The following is a 24924-nucleotide window of genomic DNA, read 5'->3' as shown; positions in this document are numbered from 1 at the left end:
TGGATGGGTGGTGGATCATATGCAGATCTGGAAGGAAGCAGAGCATCTCCAAATATTTCATATCATTGGAAATTTATAGTAATTACACCTCCTTAATGCTCCATAGAACGAAAAGATGCATAAAACTTAACAGATGTAATGTGCTCCAGTTTAACTATGTCTGAAGTCCCTGTGTCTTCCAGCTAGCAGTTCCCCTAAAATTCAGATTCAAAGCCCAAAGCTACTGGATAACACAGTTTTACCTTTTCAAGGATGCCAGGTTGTGCTGTATTTCTGTACTCACCTTGCAGAGGAAGATAGGCAACACTTAAGCCTGTTGCCTGGAACAGTATCTAGTGATGGATTCCTGCTGGTTGTGGAACTCACCCATAGCAGCTCCTTGTCTTTGCCTGCTATTTGGATTTCATGTGTATAGCCAGGAAGAAGAGATATCAGCATCACCAGCAGCAGGAAAGGAAAAAGCAGAAAAAATCTTGAAGCATGCAGGCCCTCCACTGAGCAGTTGTTTTTGGTGCTTTACTAAAATATGGCCAGAGGATTTGGGCACAGCTAGTGTGATTTGCTGGAACTCTGAAAAGATGCTGCCTACCAGCTATGGTTATTGCACCTGATATGAGGGAATAAGCTGATTATTTGCTCATTTGCATATCAGAATAGCAGCCAAAACTAGAAGAATTATTAAGCCGTATGGACACTTCATAGATAATTGTAGGATGTGGTATATGCTCCCGACATGTAGAATAAAGGTGCCAAAGTAGGTTATGTTTGTTAGCATACAGAGGCCTAATATCTTTTACTAATACCTGTTCTTTAGAAAACAGATAGACCATTTTTAATAGCTAATAAAACAAAAGCAAATTCATTTACTCTTCCTTTCTATACACTAATGCCTTAGGAGGTAGAGCTCATGTTCTCTATCTTGCCAATACAAATGTCAGCAGTATATGGAAACTTAAAGAAAGTAGTACTTTCCTTTAAAAAGAACACAAGAAAGACAGGACTTACAAAAAAAAAGGGAAATAAAACAATTGTCATTAGTTGAGAAAATATCAAGCAGCAAGTTGCCTGGCTTAAAATATATTAGAAAACAGAAATTCATACATTTTTAAAGGAAAAATATGGACAGAGGAAAGAAAAATTTGTTATCCTCTGTTCACCTCTGCGATACTTTTCCCTTAAAACTCTGTTCATTTTAAGGTAGGAACCACTGTTGTAAGAAAATTTGTACAGCAAGTAGAAAATGTGATGTAAAATCACCTGTCCACTGGATATGTAAAAAAGACATGTAAGGGGTGTCAAATAAACAACTTCAGTGCATGTGTCTTCAACTCTTTTCAGATCTTTATGAAAATGGGATAAAAAAGTCATTTTTTTTTCTCCTCTTTTCACATCCATTGTAGTAATTTCCTTTTTTTCTTTTTTTTTTTTTTTTAAAGTGAATTATCATTTACTCAAAGAAAACCATTTTTTACTTTAAATTGAATTAAATGGGATATCCTTTTACTATCATTTTATGTACTATATCTAGAAAAGTAAAAGAAGTATTTTTTTTTCCTGCTGTAATCTATTTTTTTGTCTTTTGACCATGTCCCTGTGATGATGTTCCTACAATATGTCTGTGGTAAATCACCAGAGTGAGAAAGGATCATTAGATCTTTCAAGTGAATGTAGTCAAATTTATCTTACAGCCTCTGTGATCTGATAACAGCAAATTTAACATGCAAACCTTTGCAGAGACATATTCATGCAGGTAATTTATTTATTTCTAGACTAGAACAAATATTGACAGAAGAAACACCTACTTGTGGGTAATGCCCCACTACACTGATGACAGACCAGTGTCCTAACTAGAGCTTCTGTGTGAACGTACAAGGCTTAGCTCCATATTTCCAGCAGTGTAATGAGTTTTTTTCCCTCTTACATTAAAATTGATTAAGTCAAAGGAACATCACTGAGCTGCCTGAATCAAACATCAGAAGTTACTTCTGAATGCTCTTGCAATGATGTTTACTACAGAAATGGTAATTTCATGTCTCCTGAACGTGTACTGCACGTTCCAGTCAGATTTTAGGTGGCCCAAATATCCTCCTGGGGGTTCTCTCTCCATTCTTAATATAGCAGGACCAAGAAGCTGGTTAAATCCAGTTGCTGTATTTAGGAGGTAGTTAAGTGTGTTTAGATCTCCAGGTTTTTCACATCCTGCATGTGATATCTGATTCCATTTTGGGTAGAATGAAGTTAGGTGTGAGAAGTATTTTTAGATCAATGTAAACCAGAATGCATGTGAAATTCCTTCTGTAAAGTACTTTTTGGAAAATCATCGATCCAGTTATATAGCTGTTAGAGTTTTTGACGTGATATCTATAACAAAAACATCCTACATTTTGGAATGACTATCATCACATCGTTTTTTTCTATATAGAGAGTAGTCTTTTTATAATCACAATGATCTAAAGACACATGTAGGGCAAAGTTTGTAGGGAAAGATGGAAAATTCTTAAAGGAAGGATGAAAATTCTTAAGCTGGATAATTCTTTCTTTAGCTGGGAGAAGATTGGATACCTGCAGCTTCCTAATTTGCATATAATAACTTTCTGCTTCCACTCTGATTCTTTAACCTGGAGGTCCAATCAGAAAAAAAGAATATTGAGTCTGAGATGTACCATGGAAATTCAACAGAGGGAAAGCTTCAACATCAGCACTAGCAAACAAATACATTACAGATTGATTTCCTCAGCCCCTGCACCACCCACCCACCCTCCACCCACAAACTTTTTCTCATACAGATATGGGGTGAACATTTTCTCCAAGCACCTTTTACATTTTTTCTTTTTTTTTTAATTGGAAAGGTAAATCCGGGTTTAATCTATCTCTAATTATGTTCAACAACTTGCCAAGGAGAAGCTGTAACTGTACATTTTGTGAGGAAGGTGGACCAGCATTTCTACCTGTTTGCACCCAAAGGCTTGTGTCCTCCTGATACCCTTGGCTAAGGACTGCTAAAGGAAGTCTGTGAAGGAAAGTCTTCTCTTATCACTTGGCATTTCGGACTTGCTAATCTGATTTCAAAGTAAAATTGTTTATAGGAGTTCCTGGTTCAGATCCTCTTCCTTGCTGAAGTTGATGTCAAAGCATGCACAACATCGGTAACTGGATGAGCAAGTCAAGCTTGCTGCATTCAGACCCAGATATGATAACAGTTTACTGATTTAGTAGTTAATAACCAAATAACAACCCATGCAAAGTTAAGAAAATATGGCTTCTTCCTAGTCTGATGCCAAAGTCCAGGTGACGTCCAAACTCTGTGGAAATTATTATATTTACTTCATGCCACGATGGCTAGATGAATGGATTAAACAAACAAACAAACAAACAAACAAACAAAAAAACACATTTTCTCCCCTCCAATTCCTCATCCCTTTACTTCCCATTGCTACTCAAGCAGTTTTATTACCCATATAGTGGGTCTCTTGCAGAATGGTCTGACTGAGCAAGTGATATGGTAAAAGAGAAGAATATCACAGCCTATTCAGCCTTTTCTGGGTAGCAAGGCAAAAGTACCATCAGTAATAGTCTTCACTCAGATGCATCAGAGAAAGTACCTGTTAGGCAAAACTGTGTTGAGAGGGGAGAATCTAAACTCTACCCTTCAAAGGACCAAATGGTTATAGTTAGAGCTATGTGTTGATAAGGACACACCTTGGACAGAATAGTCAACATTTTCCAGATGTTTAATTTGTGCCCCAAATCAAGTGTCCAGTTCAGTTTTTAAAAGTCTATATTCCTGACAACACACAATATTACAGAAAATACATGCTTGTGGTTACAAAAAGAAGATAAAGCTTTGACAGGTACTTCACCCATTTGTGTTTTTTTTTTTTTTTTTTTCTTTTCTTTTTTCTTTTTTAACCACTTAAATAAAATCATCTCATTAAAGCATTGTTTTTAGACTTGTTCAAGAGAGAGAGGCCTTGAGTAAATCAATTATAGGAATCTTACTTATTCTTATTTACTCTGAAGTGGTAAGGTGAAGCCTGTAGGGACTCTATCCAAGCAGTCAGTAAGAATTTTTATTTTGATGTCCCTGGGGATCCCCATCAGCAGACAGCTCCAAACACTCAGGGCTAACAGGGAGGTGGAAATCTTCTGGGAGACCACAGGGCTCTATTCCACATGGCTGTTGGCAGCACTCAGAGCCCCTGGGGTCAGTTGGTCAGTGTGTCTGTGCTCATGGCCATTGGCAAGCCATATTGCTTCCTGGTAAAGCTGACTGTACATCAATTCCCTGCAGAAAAAAAATATATGTGACCCCGGAGGTGGGACATTTGCATCCTGTTGGCACGGTCCACAATCAGGGCTGTTTCAATTTGGCTCCTTTCCCTTGGACAGACGAGAAGCAGCTGTGCAGGAAATAAGCAATGCCCACACCACCTAGTGCTTCCTCCTGCACAAACAAATGGTGAGCTGCACAGCTTGGGTAAAGGCATACAGTTGGAATCAATTCCAACTCATGTGCATGGCCACATGACGCCAAATGAGGGCTGCCACAACTTATGGGCAGTCTGGAGACATCCCATAGCTGAGATCTAGCCTCCACTGCTGCCAGTATTGCAGAGGTCTGTGAATGGCAACTTGACATGTCCATCTCTTGGGCAGCAGCCCCACAAAGCAAGTAAAAAAGGGGCTGCTTTTCTTGCATGGAAACTTCGAGAGGTTTATTTTTCAGAATTAGTTACAGTTTTCTACCAAAATAGCAAAAAAAAAATCACTTGCTGAAAAGTTTTAACCTTTAATTCCATTATAAAAAGCTTTTAATCCCCTTTCCACAGATTATTCTAAAATGAGCTGTATGTGAGGTTGTTCCTTTATCTGTTCTTTCATTTACCACTACAATTTATCAGAACTTTCAAAAAGGGAAATGAAAATCCTTTTGTGCCACATCATTATTTGAACACAGAACAAGAAAGTAATGGAATATAAACCCAAAATTATAGGAGAAGAAATGTAAGTAAAACAACGTCTTTCATCTTATAATTGTCATAAAGAGGGAAAGAAGGGTTTGGAGACAGGGAAAAGAAAGAAAAGAAGTCAAAGGAGGAAATAAAAATCTGATCATCTGAAATATTCAAAAGAATATTTTCTGAGCATGCTTAAAGGAATTAAAGGATGTTGGACTTCAGTATAAAACAATTTCAAATGTCTATGTCTGTGCATCTGTTTACGTATGTATTGAACTGTAGGGATGACTATATAAAAAGTAAAGTATTTGCCTTTAGAAAATACTTTATCCAATGTGTGAAATGCTAGGTTTTAGCTGTGTGATAATTACAAAGGAGAGTGAAATTAGTCTGTGGACATACACACCATGCTGTGCCTTCACAGTTGAAGGCATCATCCAAACAATCTCTGGGGCCAAGGCTAGTTTCCTCTGGAGCAGACTGGCCATATTCATATCGAGAAGCTCTTGACCTGGATTTCCTCTGGGCCCCTTGTGAGGTTTCTGTGGCCCTAAGACCTATTAATTCTCTGTTTGGTTTGGGCCTTTCACAGTCTAAAATGCACAAATCAATGAGAGGAGAGCCAAACAGCTGAACTGTGAATCTTGGGTGTGGCACTAGAAGATCTGACGATTCAGGTCCTAGTTAGATAATGCTAAAGAACCATGTGGAGCATGGAGAGCTGGTCTTAACATGGGCACCTCCATTCCGCCTTGTGAGGGAAAATCCCAAAGGGAAGTATCCCTCTAATCCAAGTTTCACCCTGGGTGGAGTTAGTTTCTGAAAGAGACTGGGAGTAAACTGGCATACATTCAGTGTAAGCAAGTGATCAAAACCATGTCTCAGGAGTGAATATAGGGGTGTAGAAACTCAATTAGGTTTCTTGTAAATTAAGACCTAACTAACATCTAACTTCTCATATTCACAGCACCAGGGATTTGGACAAATTAGACTTAAAATAATTTTTCAGTGTTAACTTTGTTCCTTTGTTTCTGCACTGACTTCTCTGGTAAACTGCCTACAGGCCAATTTTTGTTGGCCTGAAGAGCCCTATTAGTCTTGGGGCTACTGCAGTTAAGGACTTTTCAAAGCCAAGGGTGGGCTTTCGTCCAGGTAACAAACACACTGAGCCATTAAAAGCAGTCTTCTTTAAAATAGCAAGTATCTCTCTACCTGGAAATCCCCATTTCTTTTTGGTCAAAGTACGAGCAAATATTTGAAGCAACAAGGAAATGAAATCCTACAGATTTTTTACGGCAACTTGTTGCTCTGAGCAAAAACAGCATTCATTAGTAATGAAACATATGCTTCCTTACTTGTAAAAGATTGGGTAGTTTTCATTAAATGCATGAGACACAACATAGCATATGAGATTGGTTTTGTGAGATTCAATTTGCTTTACAGCTCATGTACCAGTAGATTTTTCTAGTAGCTGTAGATATGGTAGAACATGCCAACTCAGTAATGTAGCAGTTTTCAAAATACCAGGTTGTCACTCACAGCTTCTCCTCTACTGAGACATTAGCTTTCTTCTTTTGTTTCTTAGCTTGAGTTCTCTTCTTTAATTTACCTGCAAGTTAAAAATAAGCATTGTAGGGAGAAAATTATTTTAGAATTTTATAAAATTATTTAGAATTTAGTAGAAACACTGTGGTTGAACTATCTTTTACTTGCCTGATTTGGGATATTTTGCACCCGGATGTTGAATTTGTTAGACTACTATAACATCTCCTATGAACCTAACACTTTAGGTTCACATTTACACCAAACAATGGAAAAAGATACTCCAAATTCTTTTTATTCCCCTGTAATATGAACATGGAAACATCAGGCTTAAAGAATGAATATTATTGGTGTAAGAGAAGGGAAAGCTATTACTTGTCAACTTGCTTTCGATAAACAATCGTAATATTATTTTTTGAATTTTATTGATTTAGATTTAAATTATTTATGTTTTCATGTGATAATTACAATAGACTATGGATACTCTTTAAGTTCTGTCAGGGATTACAGAAGAGGTTTCCTAGAGTGTAAAGAGAGTGGACTTGTACTTGCCATGAGAATCCAAACTCAGCAGATTGTCAGCACCAAGTCATTTTTCCCTGATATAAATGGCCAAGTCAAAGTGGATTTCAGAGCCCATGGAAACTCACTGGAAGGTATTAGGAGCTTGTACAGAAGTTAGAAGGCAGGAGTCTTCCTCTTGCTGCACCCTCTAGGTGCCATAAGTGTATAAATATTAAGCAGCAACAATTTATATTTATTATGGATCTTAGCAATATGTTGGGAGGTCATCAAATGTTACTATTCTGAAAAAAAAGGTATTGCCTTTTTCATTCTTCAAGAATGTTCCTTTATAATCGTTGGCAAATAAATTAAATAAAAATACCTCCTGAGATATCTATTTAACTACTCTATACTTGTGAGCCAAACTAACAATACCTTGGGCTCAGAATAGAATAAGAGTATAGGTTGCCTTTGTCTACACCTCTTGAAAACAGGAGCACTAATTTTCCATAGGCTTTGTCAATGCTGAGTCAGAATATACTGGATATGTATGGATGACACACCATTTTATGGTTATAAATGATGCATTGCGTTACATTTTTCCTTTGTGCTTTTGTATGTTCTTGTGTTGTCTTTTCCAAATATGGCTGAAAATGCAACCTGTTATTACTCTGGAAAATTAATTGGCTTATTAGCAGGGAGTTGTTACTTGAAATTGAGACCAAATGCTTTCTCCCTTGGCACTTCATTATTTTTTTATATGTGGGAGCACTGGAGACTCCCAAACACAGCCTGATATTAAACGTCCTTCCTGAGACCCTGGAAGTAGGATTCAGTTGCCTGAATGCAGTGCCACTGAATACGGCCTTGTGACCCTTCATATAGTCTAAGATGGCTGGGAGGCATGAACAAGGAACGTGTACCCTTGTACAGCAGTAGCCACAGGCAATAGGACATCCTTGCAGAGGGCACTGGGTGTTTGTGTTCATGTAGTTGTATCCCACTCCTGCTGCTGCTAGGGGAGAATAGCAGGAGTCTGAGTTTGGTATTGTAAATGTTACCCTGGAGGAGCTTGCTTTCCTCCATTGGCCTTAGAGAGCACCTGTTCTTCCAACTCAGGTGGCTGAGTTGCAGCTCCGGAGACAAATTTTGTGACTATTCACTGTTGCTGTGGAGCTGACCACTTGAGAGAAGACAACAAACTTAGAACTTCCTGATGGCTACTGCTGTGAAACCAAGCCAACCACAGCATTGCCTTAGATCACTTTGACTCACTTTGTCCCTCTGTCCCATTGACAGTGGAAGAAGAATTCAAACGTCTGGAATGAGGAGGTGAAAGAGGGATTGAATGGGTTGTTTGCTTTTGTCTTATTTTAGTATCACCTGTATTAATTTACCACTGCAAGGGTTATTAAGCCAGGCTGCATGACTTCCAGTCAAGCAATGAGCTCAAAATCTGCCTGAAACTCTCTAAAAATAGATAACTTTCTTGCCTGTCATCTTTATGCTAACATTGCTTCCCTGCTGGCATAAATATGCTATCATAGTAATCTGCTGATTGAGTACCTCTTTCAGGTTCTTAAGATTAGCAGTGTAATCTTCTGTATACAGTTGGTGGAACATCATTAAAAATGTGAACTCCAAGGGAGTGGCCTTGGAAACCTGGAAATTAGGTTACTGTATATGACCATATAGAGTTGCCTTTCTGTGCAGCTTCTGGCAAAGTAGTGGAAAGACGACATTTGCCCTAATAGGAAGCTATTGGACTATGGCATAGGTTGCACTGTACCGTGTAGTAGTCAGGAGATGGTAGATGACAGAATTAAGGCTCAGAGTTGCCTAAGGAAAATAAGACTTCGCATTTCAGTATTAGTTCTTTATGCAGGATAAACCTGCGTAATGTGAGATTATCCAATAATTATCTGGAAAATATACCATTGGTTTATATCTCAGTTACACCAACGAGGTGAACTAACCTTTTAAATTTACTACTGCACTGGCCGTTAGTATGATGCACTTACCTGGTGATACAATGAACTCCTTTCCATATGCATACATCATGAAACAGGAAATTGATTTGCAACCTTCCTTAAGTGACATTATAAGGACAATGGAGATGTCAAATACCCTCTCTCTCTCTTTTTTTTTTTTTTTTTTTTTTTTTTTACTATTATATTTGCATAACTTTATGTTAAAAAGCATTTTAAAGGGCTTACAAGTGAAACAAGAAATTTCTAATATACACACAGGATGTTTTAATCAACTGAAGGATTTTGGTTTTTGTTTAAAAAATAGTTTCAGAAATAAAATTATTTTCATGTTGTGATTGGCTCTCAATTTGCATCTGGTATCTGGCTCTTGTAATGTACCTACAAATCAAAGTTCCATTCACCACCTTGGAAATGTGGAAATTAGGTCATTGCACATGACCATATAAAGAGTTACCTTTCTGTGAGGCTGTTGGCAATGCTGTAGGTTAAAGGCAGTTGCCCTAATAGGAAGCCAATGGACTACAGCAGTTTTCACTGTACCAAGCAGCAGTCAGAAGTTGGTAAATGGAACTAAGTAAATGGAACTAACATGGTCAGTGGAACTAAGGCTCAGAGGTGCATTGTTTTCTCTGACTTAAAGCATTAGTAGCTAGATGACAGCACTAGTATGCAAGGTGGTTTATTTATATTTTTGAGTGAATTTTACTAGGATCCTGGTAACTATTGGCTGAATGCCTTGGTTTTGTTAATGGACTCAGTTTCCCAGTGTCTTCATGAGGAAAAGCAGTGAACTTCCATTTTAATTAATAGATAAAAACAAACAAACAAGCAAACAAAATCCCACTAGTAAAACACCAAAGTCTTAGACACCAAAGAACTATAGTAAATCAGAGCAAAAGACTTGCCAGAAGATCTGCAAGAATTCAGGTATAAAAGCCGATGTTATCTCAGTCAGATCTCTAATATAAGTCCAGTGCTGACCAGTAGCAATTCTGGAGATATAATTTCAGTTAAAATGTGATATACTTTGTTCACAGTATTCGTTTTCTCTTCACCTAAACTGGGTGAGTTTGTTGCTAGCTTAACCACGCAAAGCTCAGTGTTCAGAGAACAAATTCAGCATAGCTAAATCAAAATCTCAGCTGAGGCTATGCACCAATTGAAAATCAGTAGAACTAGAGTTGCTTATGAGAAATTAGACCATGGTCTCAAAATGTCACACTGCCTTGCCAAGGAAGCAATATCAAATTGTGATTAGCAGAATTACTCTGAACAGTAGCCATAGTTTAAAATGGGGTTAAAACACCTTTTTATGAAGGTCGAAGAGGGCCACAGCATTCACCAGTTACCTTTAAGTAAACTGCGCCTACAATACCTTTAGAGTCTATAATGCATAGCATCGCCTTTGTGCTAGATATCCTATTGACTCTGTGTGACTCATATTTTATGACCTCACCAAGGAGATAACACCTTCATTTGATAAAAGGCTACATCAATTAAGAAAAGCTCTGCTGTCTGATAACCTGATTAAGAGCTGAGTACTCAGGGTGGTGTTGTGGGACCTTTCATTTCTAATCACATCTGGCTTCTTGCTGAGCAGCTTTGTGGAATTATCCAACCTTTGGCAAACTTGCGTATGAAAGATGCTTATTGCACCCAAAGATAATTTATTCTTTATTTGTTCACTTTCCTGCAAGGTGGGGCCCATCTGCTTATAGGGATCAGTTTTCTAAAGACTGGGTATTGGAAGGTTCTTTCTCCATTTGAAGTTCTTTTTCTACTTGAGTACACTTAGAGCTTTTCTATTTTTAGAAGTCAAAAAAAGGAGAAAAAAACCTAGCACAGAAAACTGAGTTTTAAGAACACAGATTCATGTTTGTATATTTTCTGACCAGAAATGTCAGTAATTTGAACAAAATACAAGGAAAAAAAAAAAATCCAGAAGTGGAAGTAAGGTTTTCATTGTTTATGTGATTCGGTAACTGTAGATTGTAAAATCCATTGGTTATTCTCACAATAAGGCCAAACCCCTCCCTCTGTGAAACTCGTCATACCCCATTATCAGAAAGTAATGGAAAATTTGATACATATCGTGAGATATGCTATTAAGGTTTATGTTCCCTTTTCCAAGGGTGGAAACATCTATGGAGAAAATGCCATGTAGTCTACTTCATCATTTGGTTTTCCTTCTTTTGTTGCTCCCCTTCAGATGTCTAATCTTTGGATCTGTGTTGAACTTCTGCTGACATGATCCTTAACAAAGCACCTGTGTAGGAAAGAGATGTGTCCCTTTTTTTGTTTCAGTTTAAACAAGAAAAAGGTCTGATAGCACTAGAGTAGATAGCAGTAAGGTTTTGCTCCTTGGTAACCTGCAGTGTTTTGTAATGGCAGCAGGACCTCCAGGCAGCTCTGGAAGCCATTGGTGGAGCACTGGGACTCAGGATAAGCCAGTCTCCACCCTGTCTGAAAACACGTGGGCAAAACAGAAAGCACCATGCTACTTTTTTTTGTTTGTTTGTTTTAAGGTTCAAACCCATCTGTTTCAAGTCTTTTTCTGAGCTTGCTTTTGCTCTTAGGGTGGCTGCAGTTTTATTTGGTCAGCTGAGATGCAGTTTAGAGAGTTTTTCCTCTGATAGTGACCTTGTTCAACTATTTTATAAGCAAATAGACAATACTCCCCCTCTTAGTCAAAGATTTTGTTCAGCTGAGCCCCTCCCAGGACCTCCCCATTTCAATCCATGTCCCTGCGTCCCTTCTTAGAGAAAATGTGGATCAGGTCATGTCCTGTGTTCAAGTCAGAGCCTTCTTTTTTTCTCTCTGGTCCTTTTCCTATTTTCATATTTTCTGAACCACAGATGTGGTTCCAAGAATCAATGTTTAGGTGGAAGATACCTGCAGACATCCAACACTAGTATAGCTTCTTGCACAAAATCTGCCTTAGCTGACTCACTTGAGCAGAAAAGCAGTTGTTTACAGACATGTAACAGTTATAACTATGATACAAAAATCTTTAAATATTCTGTGTTCATACATCAATCACATCTGAGTAAATGTTTGAACAGTTCATAATTTTAAAGTTTATGCTGTCTTCAGAATAATTTATATGAAAGCCTGAAAGTGGAAAATCAGATACTGCTAACAGGCCTCAAAGGAAGAGTGTGCCAAAAGTTTTTGCAGGTTCTGGACAGCATGAAGCCAGGTGAAAACTACAGTATAAGTAGATCAGTGTTAGAGAAGGACAAGATGGGCTCCCAGACCTATCTTAGAAATCCTTACTTCATCAGTGACTTATGTATGCTGTTTGTCTAACTTTGCAAAAATTGAAAGAACATGTCCCCCAGTACAGTGATATAGGTAATGTTTTAGCTTAAGAACATTTTCATCAGTAAAATATGTATAAAATGTTCTAAAGAATGAACTGCCTTTCTCCAAGGTGATAATGTATAAAGAACCCATAGGTCTTTGTGCTGTCGGGTAGCAATGGAGACCAAATGAAAATTGCTATTATCTTCTCCAAAACAGAAGAAAAGTGAGTTTGATGCAGAAAGAGATGAGCATGCCTGCAGTAATGGAGTCACTGAGGTTCTGGGTACTGCAATTCCAAATACAACAAGCCTGTAGCAAGATGCTATTTTATTACATGCAGACAGAAAGCAGGAAAAGCAGTAAGTTTTACACAACAGTTAAGCACGGCATGGCAAGCACAACTCTGGAGATGCTGAAGATTCCCAACTAGAGGAAAAGATTGCTGGAGGGATGGGGTTCAGGTTTACAAGAAAATTTACCATAGCCTGCAAAACAAAACAAAACAAAATGAGCAAAAAAAAAAAAAACAAAACAAGGACAGCTGCATTGTGCAGGGATAGGATGAAAACAAACAAACAAACAAACATACAAAAAACCCACTTGTCATTCCTGGAAGAAGTGAAGACCAAGGTGTGAATAACAGTGTGAATAGCAGATTATAAGAGAATATTGTAAGCACAGGGCATATTATTCCCCTGGGATATCTCAGTCATGCCCAACAATAAACAGTTTAGAAACTTCTGGGACATAAAAAGCAGCAACAAAACAAACCCTCAGATATTTATACACATGGATAAGACAACCCCTGAGCCTTCTCTTCTGAAGCTGAGAAGTCCCAGCCTCTTCTCATATGAGAGATACTCCAGTCCCTTAATCAACTGTGTGGCCTCACCTCTGTGGCCTTTTTCTGGGCTTGCTCCAATGGCTCTGGACACATCTCATGGGGGGAGCTCAGGGCTGGACACAGCACTCTGGATGCACTTCACCAGTGCTGTGTAGAGGGAAGGGATCATCTCCCATACCCTGCTGGCAACACTCCTCCTAATGCAACCCAGGGGGCTGATAAACCAGAAATTGTGCTGGCAGCATGTGGATAGGTGGGGCGATGTACAATTAAAATGTTCTGAGACAGTGGGCAAATGCAGATCAGTAATCAAAAGCTAATGAGATAGCTCACAAGGGGTTTATTACCCCTGGTGGATGGGAGTCCCACCCAACACTGAGCAGAAACACAACAGAAACTGGAATCAAACTCATGGTCTCAACATAAGATCTAAGGCACAAGTACTGTAATGACGGACCTCACCCAGATTTGTACCAGGATGCAAGGACATATGGCAGGGAGACAGTCCGATGAAGTTATGACCGGACATCTTCGAGATTATATTAATTACATGATTATATTATATCACATCTAGATATGGAGATTCTGAGTCAAGAGTCAGCAGGAGAACACCTGAAGAGCAGCACAAAAGATGTGTTGGAGGGACAGCACATCAGGGCATAGGCAATCCAGGAGTCTCCTGGAATACATTGATGACAACTTCCTTCTCCATGTGATAGAGGAGCCAATGAGAATGCTAGACCTCATTCTCACCTTGTGCTAGACGTATGCTAGACCTCCTTCTCACCAGCAAGGAGGGACTGGTTAGGAATGTGAATCTTAAGGGTGGCCTTGGCTGCAGTGGCCATGAAATGGTGCAATTTAGCATCCTGAGGATAGCAAGGAGGCAGAACAGGAAGCTTACTACTCTGGACTTTGGGAGAGCAGATTGTGGGATCTGCTAAGTAGATTACAATGGGACAAAGCCCTCGAGGGAAGAGGGGCCCTAGAAAGCTGCTTAGTATTCAGGGATTACCTCCTCCAAGCTCAGGAGCAATGTGTCCCAACAAGGAGGAAGTCGGGCAAAAACACCAGGAGACCTGCATGGATGAACAAGGAGCTCCTGGCCAAACTCAAGCAGAAAAGGGAGGCCTACAGAGAGTGAAAGCAAGGACAGATAGCTTGGGAGACATACAGAGACATTGTCTGAGCAGACAGGGATGAGGTTAGGAAAGCTAAAGCCCTGTTAGAATTAAATTTAGCCGTGGACATCAAGTGCAACAAAAAAGGCCTCTATAGGTATGTTAGTGCTCAAAGGAATGCTAGGGAAATTGTGGGCTCTCTCCAGAAGGAAACAAGAGACCTGGTCACCCAGGACATAAATAGTTCCTATTTTGCAAGAAGTAAGCACCAGAGAAGAGTCAGGCCAAAACCTTGTTATCAAACTGGTGAGGGCAGTGTACATTTATGTTCCAAATAGAGAACTGAGGCCATGTTTGTTGGTTCTGGAATTAAGCAGTAAGGAAAATGCTTATTCAAAACTAAAGGATGGAAGCCCAATAGTTTTTGAGTTCTTTATAAATTATGCACACACCATTCCTGTCCTGCAGTTTGGTTTCTCCTACAAGTGCTTTTATTTTATTTATTTTTTTCCCATGGATTTATTTGACAGATATGGAAATGTTAAACTCTGTGAACATTCAAAAAATGACTTCATTTTCTTACTTTACTGAACACTAGCCAGCTGATGCATGCAGAAACATTGTCTTCCAGAAGCATCACTGAGTATGCCAAGGCATGTGCTCTGCTTTACTAAGGGCAATTGCCAAAGCATTGTCAGAGAAAAGAAACATTCCCGGTCAGTCAAATCACTCCAAACTTTATCATCAGGAGGTAGAAGAGATTCCCTTTTTAAGTAATGACCTCTTCATTATGGAAAGTGTTTTATACAGTAATAATATGCTTCTTGGTGTGAATATTTGTTTGTCTGTCCCCCAGAACATTTTCTGGAACTTTGACTGATTTCAATAAAACCTGGCAGATGGCTAGTGTCTCAAAGACAGTACATTTCTGTAAGGGCTAGAGAAAGTAGTCAGCCAAATAAAAGAAAGTAACTTCATTAGGAAACCTCTGTTAAACACATTCCACTGTAGGAGAAACTTCAATGTGAAGTTATCCCTTATTGCATGCAGAATCAACACAAGCGTTTAACATCAAAATGTTTATCTGCTGGAAATCAATTTAATTTCCTCACACCTGAAAACCTAAAGGGTGCATTTTGTGGTGGTTAGGAAGATGTATACACTGACTGTAAGTTGGTGCATCCATAACAACTTGGATGAATGATCTAAGTGTGATTCAATTAAAATTCAATTTAATGTAACTCACTTAAAGTTTCAGGGGACCAAGAAGACAGAAAACCTTAGGAAACCAGACCCTATTAAGTCTGATGCCTGTGTAACTACTTTTTGGACTCTTTTTTTTTTTTTTTTTTTTTTTTTTTTTTTTTTTCCCACTGGAATGGAATGAATCCCCTATGGATTCATCACTTAATTATTCAATACAATTCTGAAAGCATTGAATAAGCCCTTTAGTCTTTTAGCCCTTGTTTGAAAGCTGTACTTTCTTATGTAAACACTTATTTTCAGCAGCTAAGTCATGAAGGCACTTCAGCTCCCCTGTTCCTTCTTCCCCATCCTTCCTAAGATTGTCCTGTTTGTCTTACCTAGCTCTTGTGCTCTGATATGCCATCTGTATACACCAGGATAATGGTCTTGCTTGTTTGTGACTTTGACCTTCACTCACCTTCCTACTTTTAGGTCTTTCTTTTTGGTATTTATATCAAACCACTATTTCTACTTTATAAATTCAGTCTGAAATTTGAATTTTTCTTTTGTTTAGCATAAATATAAATTCTTAACTCTTAATTTCAAATTTGTTTCCTCAGTATTCAGTTAGTTCTTCTGTAGCTTTCTCTTTAGGTTGCAATGTATGTAGGAGGTTATTGTGAGAGAGATGAGACTTGACGGACACCAACTTGAGGTTCTGCTGCCTCTACTGGTATCATATCCCAGGAAGCTTTTTCCAGGTGAGTCCACGGATATATTTACCATGGCATTTACTCAAACAAAACAGACTGTGTTGCCCAGGGAAGTGACAATAATCATTGGCTCTGGGGGTGTTCAAGGAAAGGTTGGACGTAGTGCTTAGGGACATGGTTTAGTGGGTGACATTGGTAGTAGGGTGATGCTTGGACCAGATGATCTTGAAGGTCTTTTCCAACCTTAAAGGTTCTATGATTCTTTGAAAAACCTGCCCAACATAGTGCTGTACACAAAAGCTTTGCATTTTGTCTCCCTGCGAGCAGGGGTCTTACTACCTTGCTGAAATTACCCATAGCCATCTTCTGGACACTATTTTGGATTTATTGCATGATCAAAGCCCAGTCTCAAAGGTGACTTCCTGCCAATCTTCAGCATTGTACAAGAAATAGATCTCTTTCATGTGTAACCACCTGAGAGTTAGTCATACTGATCACAGCTTTCAGGATGCAGGGACTGCTCTGTCACTCTCATAGCGCACAAGAATGACTTTACAGAGTGTTGGAAGGTTGGGTTAGAATTTGTGTAAGTGGACAGGTGCTACTGTTTTAGTCGAATGCTGGATAAGGGATGGGAAGGATTCTGGTGTTTCTGTTGGAGAATCAAGTGGAAAAGGTGGCAAAGAAATGTGCCTCTCACAGACCGTGGAGAACCTGGGAAGCAGGCTGAGTAATTTTTGTTCTTTGTGTTTTGGCTTGTGTTGTTCCTGGTGTGACAACCACATTTTCCCCTTTTCTCCCCTCTCCTTGATCCACAAGCAAAGGTGAAAGAAAATTTGTTCATGAATGATTTCTCCAAGTGCTATGTGAGGGTCAGTCCTTCTGGTGGAGTCGTCAAGAAATGTGACATACCATATTTCAGCACTTGACTTAATGGCCTATGTCCTAGGGAATGAACCAGGGGGGAAGGAATGGGTGGAGGGGGAGCTGTTTGTGTTACCAGCTGTGTAAATTTTACTGCAGACCGTGTGTGGCATGGGGATTCAGATTCTCTTCCTGGTTCTGTGAAGTTACGCGTTTGTAAATGCCACCACAGTGAGTCCTTCAGCAGTTGAGAAGGAAATGTCTCTAGCTGACTGTCAGTCACAACAAAAAGGTTTGCTGGTTCAGTGAGGTGAATAATGATGAAAACTCCCTTGACTTTAGTGCAGTAGTGGAGCACATGGTATGAAAGATCAACAGCCTGTGGCATTAGCAGTGGGGAAGGGGCAAATGAGGAATGAACAAGGGTTGTTGTTCCTTCTGCTTTCTGAGAACACAGGGAAGAAGAAAAGAGTGTCAGGGACCAAGTAACTGAGAACAAGTGGGACAAATTCAGAGGCAGATTAAAAAAAAATAAGGAAGCTGTTTCAAAACTGGTCTGAACTGAAGAGAGCAGAACTAGAAGCAAATGATTCATGTGCTTCAATTTCCCAGAGCAGCTTCAAAATTCTGAAGGGTTTGTAGTTTCATAGGGCGAGGCACAGGTCCATCTGCTCATTTCACTTGTGTCTCTTGGAGAAAATAGTAAGATGTTTAAAAAAAGGGACCATAGCTTTGGCAAAAAGAGATGGACTTAGAATAAATCTAAAAATTTAGAATACATGTGAATGTTTGCATCCATTTTACCTATTTCTGATTTTTTCTAGGCTATGGTCTTTGTGTGGAAGATTTTTCTGAAAAATGGATTGAGAAAGGTAAGTTAGAAACCCAGCTTTCTGAAAAAGGACCTTCTGGTTATCATAAAATAGGAAAATTAATAGTGAAGTGAGTTTCAATGCGATATCAACTAACATCTTTCTTTTGCTGGTAGTAGGAAGGTGACTAATACGTTTTTTGTTCTTAGCATATTGAAGCCCATGACTGTATTTATCTTACTGACTTTTACATAGCTGATGCCTCCATTCCTCTGTATTTCATATAACTGTGACTCACTTATTAAATAATAACCTTATTTATATCATTTCTCTCAATCTTCTATTTTATCTATATATTTAGCTAAGGAGGCAACATTTCATACAAGTTACCAAACAGAAAACATGTTCAACAGATGAAGATTGCAAAAACTACATGAGAGAAGTTAACGCAAGAAACATATATATATGAAACATATATATAAAATGGTTTTTGATCTCCAACCTGCCTAGGCAGACGCAACTCTATAACTCTTATCCAGTTTGCCCTTTTCTGCTACAGTGAAATAGTGTTTTTGTGGTTTTTTGTTTGTTTGTTTGTTTGTTTGTTTTCTTCTTTTCTGTTACAGTGAAATAAAATTATTTGGTACATGGGAATTTTGGAGATCCTCACTTGCTTATCTGACTTCTCTACCTCATTTTCTGTCAAAAAGGCAAGAACAAATAGGCATGCCTTGAAGCAGGAATCTGAACTATGGATAAGAGGCCATATCTGCAATTGTTGTCAGCAACCCTTGCTCTTTCAGTTTCACTAGAGTTACCTTGAGTTTTGGCTAGTGGAGGATCCAGTCCATTAAAACATTTCATTGAGATACGCTCCATGTCAAAGTTTAACTCCCCACTGAGAGTTTTCGTAAGGATTTGCTGCTGATGGAGTAAATGTATAACAGGAAAGTACAACTTCTTTCCTTTTCCTGGTTCTAGTTTTGTATTTGTGAGACTGTTTAGGTAAATTCCAATCAAAAACATGAGATAAAGATACAGAATCTTTATATGCATCTTAGCAATTGCACAAACTGACTAAAGAGAAAGTCTGTGACGCTGAAACAAGCAGGGGAGCAACTCTGCCATCTATCTCTCCAGTCAAATGTGCTCACAAAGCAGTGCTGACATACAGAAAAGTACGTTAAAATATTACTGAATTACAGATATGTGGAAAAAGACCAACTATTTGTGTTTGGGAATATTAGCACATCCTGGAAGATAAGTTGGGACCTGGGTTTTTAGGTATGTATAGGAGAAAAGGAAAAATCTGAGCAAGGTTTTCTACAGAACATCCAAAAACATGAAAATATAAAGAAGCAGGCTTTTCTGCTAAGAGTTTTCCTTTCTCCTGATTTTTTTTTTTTTTTTTTCTCTCAGTCTGGATAGATTTGGACCTGTGTATAAGCTACATGCAGAGGTAAAGCTTCTATTTGCATACTATCTTATTTTCAGTTTGCATGCCTTTGATTTGTATGTTTTAAGGGAATGGATTAGGGAATGGATTAGGAAAAGGGAATACTTCTACTCATTTAGGTTTCTAAATTAGACATTGTTGAGAGTTAAGAAAACCACTAGTGTCTTAAGGAACAAGAAACCCAAAAATCTAAACCTGAAGTCATCCTCAGGAGATGTCCTCCTTCACAGGGATACAGCCTTCTGCTGCTCTTATCTCCTACCCACACTCTGGCCTACAAGGACCTTCTTCCTTCTCTGCACATTTAATCTCTCAGGGCTATAAAATAGCATTTCCCCTTAGAGTATGAGGAAGGGGCTATATCAAACTCCCAAGTACAGTCTTCTCAGCTGTTGGCAATCCAAGAAGACCTTCTGTGGTTTCTTGGAATTGCTGCCATGCATTTATTGTAGGAAAACACCAGGGACACATTTGCAAGGGAATGTGTCAGACTAACTCTGGCAGCCAAACCTGCAAATCCCGTAAGTTGCATTTGGCAATGGCTGGCTAAGTAGTGCTTTCCAATGAAAGTGCAAGAGACCTGACAACAGACAGTGAAGCAACAGCTCACCAGTAAGAGGAATGTATTCCTATCCCTCCTCAAGCAATGAAGCCGGAAGTTTTGTGTTACACCATCTTCAGTAGCTGTCTGCTGGCCAGAGGGATCTGATAGCCATGGTGTGTGGGGCTGGGGTCTGGGGACCTTTGTTTACTGCTATGTGATGTTTCCTGATGACTCTTCACTGATGTTGATGTAGCTGTGACATAGCTGAGCTATGTAAAGGAGCTTTGCTGATACTCCAAATCGAGGAAAATACTATCCAAAGGAGCAGTAGAGGCATGGAGAGTGGCAAACTTGAGGCAGGGATTGGTATTTCTGGTGGAATTCATGGTGATGAGTGAGGAAGTATGAAGACAGGGCAGGCTGTGTACAATTGTGACTGTTTTGCATTAAAGCCTTTGTTAAAACCTTTTTCAAAATGGTAACCTGATCTTTGCATGTCTTCTGACCCTTATTTTCCTCTGAAGACAAAGTTGCTCATATCCTTTTGTACTCCAGACATAGGAGGTTGGGCAGTGAAAACACTAAAATGATTCAAACCATAACAGGTGAGCACCTCTGATAAACTAAGGGGATCCTTGATATTTTACCTAGGGCTAGACTGAGCTAGCTTTGTTGATCTCAGAAATAATTATACTACTGTAATGTAATGAAACCTCTAGATTGAGAGAAATACTCCTTCTGTAAGTAAACATGTTGGGTCAAAAGCATAAATGTGCTACTGTTCACGTAAGTGGTGTTTTATCAGTTTGCTAAGTGCTGACTCTTAACTTACAAGGCTGAATTTACCATATGATACACTCAACTTCGAGAAACTGCTTGTAGCTGTAAATAAACATTTCTGATGTAGAGTGATAAGTCTCAAAGCCACAAAACCATTTTTGTTTGCCATTTAAGAATCAGTAGCCTGAAGAAAAAGTAGATAAGGAAACATATTTGTTCTTTACAAACAGCTTCTTTTTATGTTTGGCAGTTCATACAGATTTGAGATAAACACCAGATAAACAGGGATGGTTTCTAATTCTCGCTACATAGTACTCAAGAAAGAGAAACAATGCCTTCAAGGTTTTGTGTTGTCTTTTTAACTGTTATTTCTTTCAGATTGGCATTTTTTAGGAAGTTTTCAGGGCAGAAATGTGAATTGTTCCTTCTTTCTGGAGCTGAAGGGCCAGCAGCAATTGAAATTGTGCTGCAGTCCCTCATCATGTGGGCAGGTGCCTCTACGTAGAAAGTCTGGCAGCTGAACAATACCTGCATACCTTCTGTACTCCATCACAGCATGATAAATTTCTCTCACTTTCCTATTCCTCTTATGTAGCCCTCTTGCTCACATGGAAAGATCTCTTCTTCAGAGTTATCACCTTATCTCTGTACTACCACTTTCTGTCCTGCATTTCAAGGATGGGTATAGGGTCTACAAACATTAGATTCACGGGAAGAATGCCAGCAGTCCTGATAAAATGCAGGAATTAATTTCTGATCACTACAGGGGATATTCATTAATAAAGAGTCTTTCCTATACAACTTAGTGAGTCAGAATTCAAATTGGAACAGAAGTGCACCATGTATCCATGCCCATTTTGTAAATACTCAAAAATTAAGAAGTGAATACTAAGTACTTGCAAGATATAAATTATCTTTTAAATTATCTATTATGCTTGTCATAAATATGAAGTTATAAACATGTACACCTTACTAAAGAAAATACTCTTGTTGCACATAAACCAGGTACTTTTTTTAATGAGCGATCAGAGAATACCAGAAACTACCTAAGCCATTATGATTTTCGTTATGTATTGTCTATTTATTCACTGGGGTCTGTGTCCCCAGTGAAGGTCCTAACACAATTCAACAAAGAACAAAGTCACTGTTGTGGACATCGTCTGATGTGCCATGGAACATATATAATGAGTGCTGAAATTAGCAGCCTGTATCAGGCTTTTCAGTACATCAGTGTGTGAAGGTAGATGGCAGTCAGCTGGTCATATAGAGGTATTTATTCACTATATTAAAGCTTTTAACTCTAATGGCCATAGAACTGTGCAAATAGAAACCAATTAGTGTTTGAGTGGTTTTGCTAAAGGCTGCATAATTGCTCGAACAGACAAGAGGGTATGAACACTGAACATGAGACTAAAATAAGTATATTATGGTTTACCTTAATATAAGGACAGTCACATGGCTGCCTTTAAAGGAAAAAAATATGAGCAATTAATCTTGTAGTACATTCACGTGGTAAGACTGAAATCTTTATAAATTATGCAGTAAAGGTATTTAGCATCAAATATCCTTTTAAGTCTAGCAGTATTTTTCAAAACATTTACACAGTTAGTATTTGACATAAAGTTTCTAGTGATACTGATAATATAAAAGTGATGTAATTATAACGTCAACCAATAAAATAAGGGGTATAAAATACAGAACCAATGCAAGTACTTTAAAACATATTAGATTTTTTTTTTAAAATAATCAAATAACTCTTCTTTCCAACATCTGCTCTTCTTGCTTCACATAAGAAAAAAACTTTGTGAGTATGAGAAGAAAAACTGTTGTGATATGATATTATTACTAAAAGCTCCTAGACTATTAGAATTGTTTAAAATAGTTCCTAATGTACTGTAATAAATACTGAAAATGATACTTTTTTTTTTTTAAATAGCTTTTTAACTAACCTGTCATTACTGAATATTCTATGCATGTATTTCTGTATCTTTGCATTTAAATAGTTTGAATAGTTTTAGAGACCTATTTACTTCTGTAAATTTTACTCCACATTTTCCATGTTAGAAATCTTTGATTTTTGTTAAGGTTGAGTATTCCTGATATTCCTAGTGTCCAATACGTCTTGACACTCTGGCTTTCAATTCGCACTTTAACATATGTTTTTGTGGGTTTTCATGACTACTGTCTTCATGTGTATGCAGTTAAAATGCATAACTTGAAATGTTTAACAAGTACCTCTTAAGTCTGTGTTTTGACAGGCTCATGATCAAGAAATCCAATACATAAACAAACTCTGCTCCCTTTCAAAGCAAATAGTATAGTGTATTGTTTTCATGTAAACCTGAAACCCTTTGTAAAGATCCATCTGTGCCAGAGAACTGGCTGGGGGAGCCTCACTTTTAACAAAGCCTCATGCTGAAGAACCCAAATTTGCTAAGTGAAAATATCTCTCCTGAGTATCATTTTAACTGAGCAACTGTGGCATCCTGGGAATATACTAGTATTTTGAAAACACTATAAGCTATCTCATGAATTAAAGTTTTCTTTTTCTTTTTCTTTTTTTCTTTTTCTTTTTCTTTTTCTTTTTCTTTTTCTTTTTCTTTTTCTTTTTCTTTTTCTTTTTCTTTTTCTTTTTCTTTTTCTTTTTCTTTTTCTTTTTCTTTTTCTTTTTCCTTTTCCTTTTCCTTTTCCTTTTCCTTTTCTTTTTCTTTTTCTTTTTCTTTTTCTTTTTCTTTTTCTTTTTCTTTTTCTTTTTCTTTTTCTTTTTCTTTTTCTTTTTCTTTTTCTTTTTCTTTTTTTCCCTTTTGATCCAGTTTGGTCTAAAACTCCTTCTTTCTTCTTTATCAGCACTAATGGTCACACTAGATCACTGGACTGATGCTGAATTATTTTTTGCAGAGCTTAGATGTATAAATATCTGTATATATCTGTAACTAGATATATAGTAGATACTAATTTAATATATTTGTTTTTGGTGATAGCTGAAGACAAATATTCATAGCTTAGTTATATTTGCTGAAAAGTAAAAACAGCAAAGTAGTAAAGACGAGAACAGTTTTAATGTAGGTTATTGTATAGAGTACCTATACTTGGAAGAAAATATAGACTTGGTATGGTCACATTCAATGTCTGTATTCTGACCCTTTCTCTGCAGTCCTCCTTTTTGGTGTTATTTTTAGACTCGGATCATTCAAGAAATACAGCCATGCTGTCCATGTGCTCATTTCCTCTGTTTACTTATTGCCGTATGGGAGTCCAAGAAAAACTTTGATTGTTGTTTCAGCAGTGACCACCAGACCACCAACTTTTGGTGAGATGCACTCTTAATGCCAGAAAAGTGGCCACTTATAATGTTCAAAATGCTTTCATGGATGTAAAAAAAAAAAAAAAAAAAAAAAAAAGTCACTTAGCAATTGCACAAGGATTTGTTTATGTCTTAGAAGAAAGGTTGTTATGCATTGATGAGAAAAGCCTATCCCTTCTTTTGTATGTACTCTAACACCCCAGCAGCAAACGTATCTTTAGTCAATGTGGTCAGTGCCTCTGTGTAGCTTCATCCTTGAGTCTTGCTAAAATTCTTCAAAGTCACAAATCAAGATAAGGATAATAGACTTTTAAAACCATTTTCCTGATCCCCCCTTCTCCTCTCTCCTAAAGCTGATCATTGAAAGTCTGCAAATCAGATCAGAGCAATTGCAGCTCATTCCCCAGAAAGTTGTAAGATACCAAGACAATTGCTCCTGGAAAATGCATTCCAAGACCACAAGACCCAGTCAAGATTTTGCAGATTTATATCCACTATGCATTTGAAAGGGATTGTTCAGCAAGATCAACTCCAGGAGCTCTTCATCTGTGTCCCTTCTTAAAACATCAAAAAATTGTTGCAAGGTTTTACTCTAAAACTGTCATGGGATGCATAGGGTTAATCACTCTTTCTGTATGCTAAAGAGCTAGGAAGCATTGGCAAGTTAAAATTGTAACTTTTTTTTTTTTTTTTTTTTAACAACCCAAATATGTCTAATTCCCTTGCTACTTGAACAGTCTCAGGTGGCAGAAAACAATGTGGTATCATCTTGCAATTCCCCATGGACCCTTTTATGTCTTAGAAATAAGTAAGGGACTGAAGGCAGCTGAGGATGGGCTGAAAGGACTGCAGTCTTTGATCGTTGTAGTTGGGCCTGTTTTTCTTCTGTGTTACACAGGACTAAAGGGGATGCTAGGAGAGAAATGTTAGAGAGATTTGTTTTGCTCCAACACAGAGTCAGCGTACAAGGACTGTTTGGAACAGATGCACCTGCCTGGTA

The 24924-nt window shown here is 38.1% G+C and overlaps 2 long non-coding RNA genes across 10 annotated transcripts in view; one reads left to right on the top strand and one right to left on the bottom strand.

Annotated features, from left to right (window-relative positions):
• LOC311437601 overlaps nucleotides 1–24924 on the top strand; it is a 40962-nt gene that overhangs the window by 15088 nt on the left and 950 nt on the right. For 3 of the 8 annotated variants that reach the window (XR_014693568.1, XR_014693569.1, XR_014693570.1), the window contains 2 exons: nucleotides 16094–16212; nucleotides 17853–17900. This is a non-coding gene — a long non-coding RNA (uncharacterized lncRNA). Of the gene's footprint in view, nucleotides 1–11778; nucleotides 11790–12755; nucleotides 14573–16093; nucleotides 16213–17852; nucleotides 17901–18201; nucleotides 18495–24924 lie in introns of those variants that run through there. The other 5 variants (XR_014693574.1, XR_014693571.1, XR_014693567.1 and 2 more) reach the window with 5 other exon arrangements.
• On the bottom strand, nucleotides 3716–13839 carry LOC311437602. 2 transcript variants are annotated; one of them, XR_014693576.1, is made up of 3 exons: nucleotides 13194–13318; nucleotides 6498–6567; nucleotides 3716–4285 (listed from the first exon to the last, which is right to left on the bottom strand). It is a non-coding gene; the product is annotated as an uncharacterized lncRNA (long non-coding RNA). The 2 variants fall into 2 exon arrangements; XR_014693575.1 differs by lacking the exon at nucleotides 13194–13318 and adding an exon at nucleotides 13603–13839 and having other exon boundaries at nucleotides 3716–6567.

Source organism: Aythya ferina (genome assembly GCF_964211825.1).
Source record: "Aythya ferina genome assembly, chromosome: 5".
In the NCBI taxonomy this organism is placed as follows: Eukaryota; Metazoa; Chordata; class Aves; order Anseriformes; family Anatidae; genus Aythya; species Aythya ferina.
The sequence above is the reverse complement of the archived record's forward strand: the minus strand, read 5'-3'. Positions and strand labels throughout refer to the sequence as shown.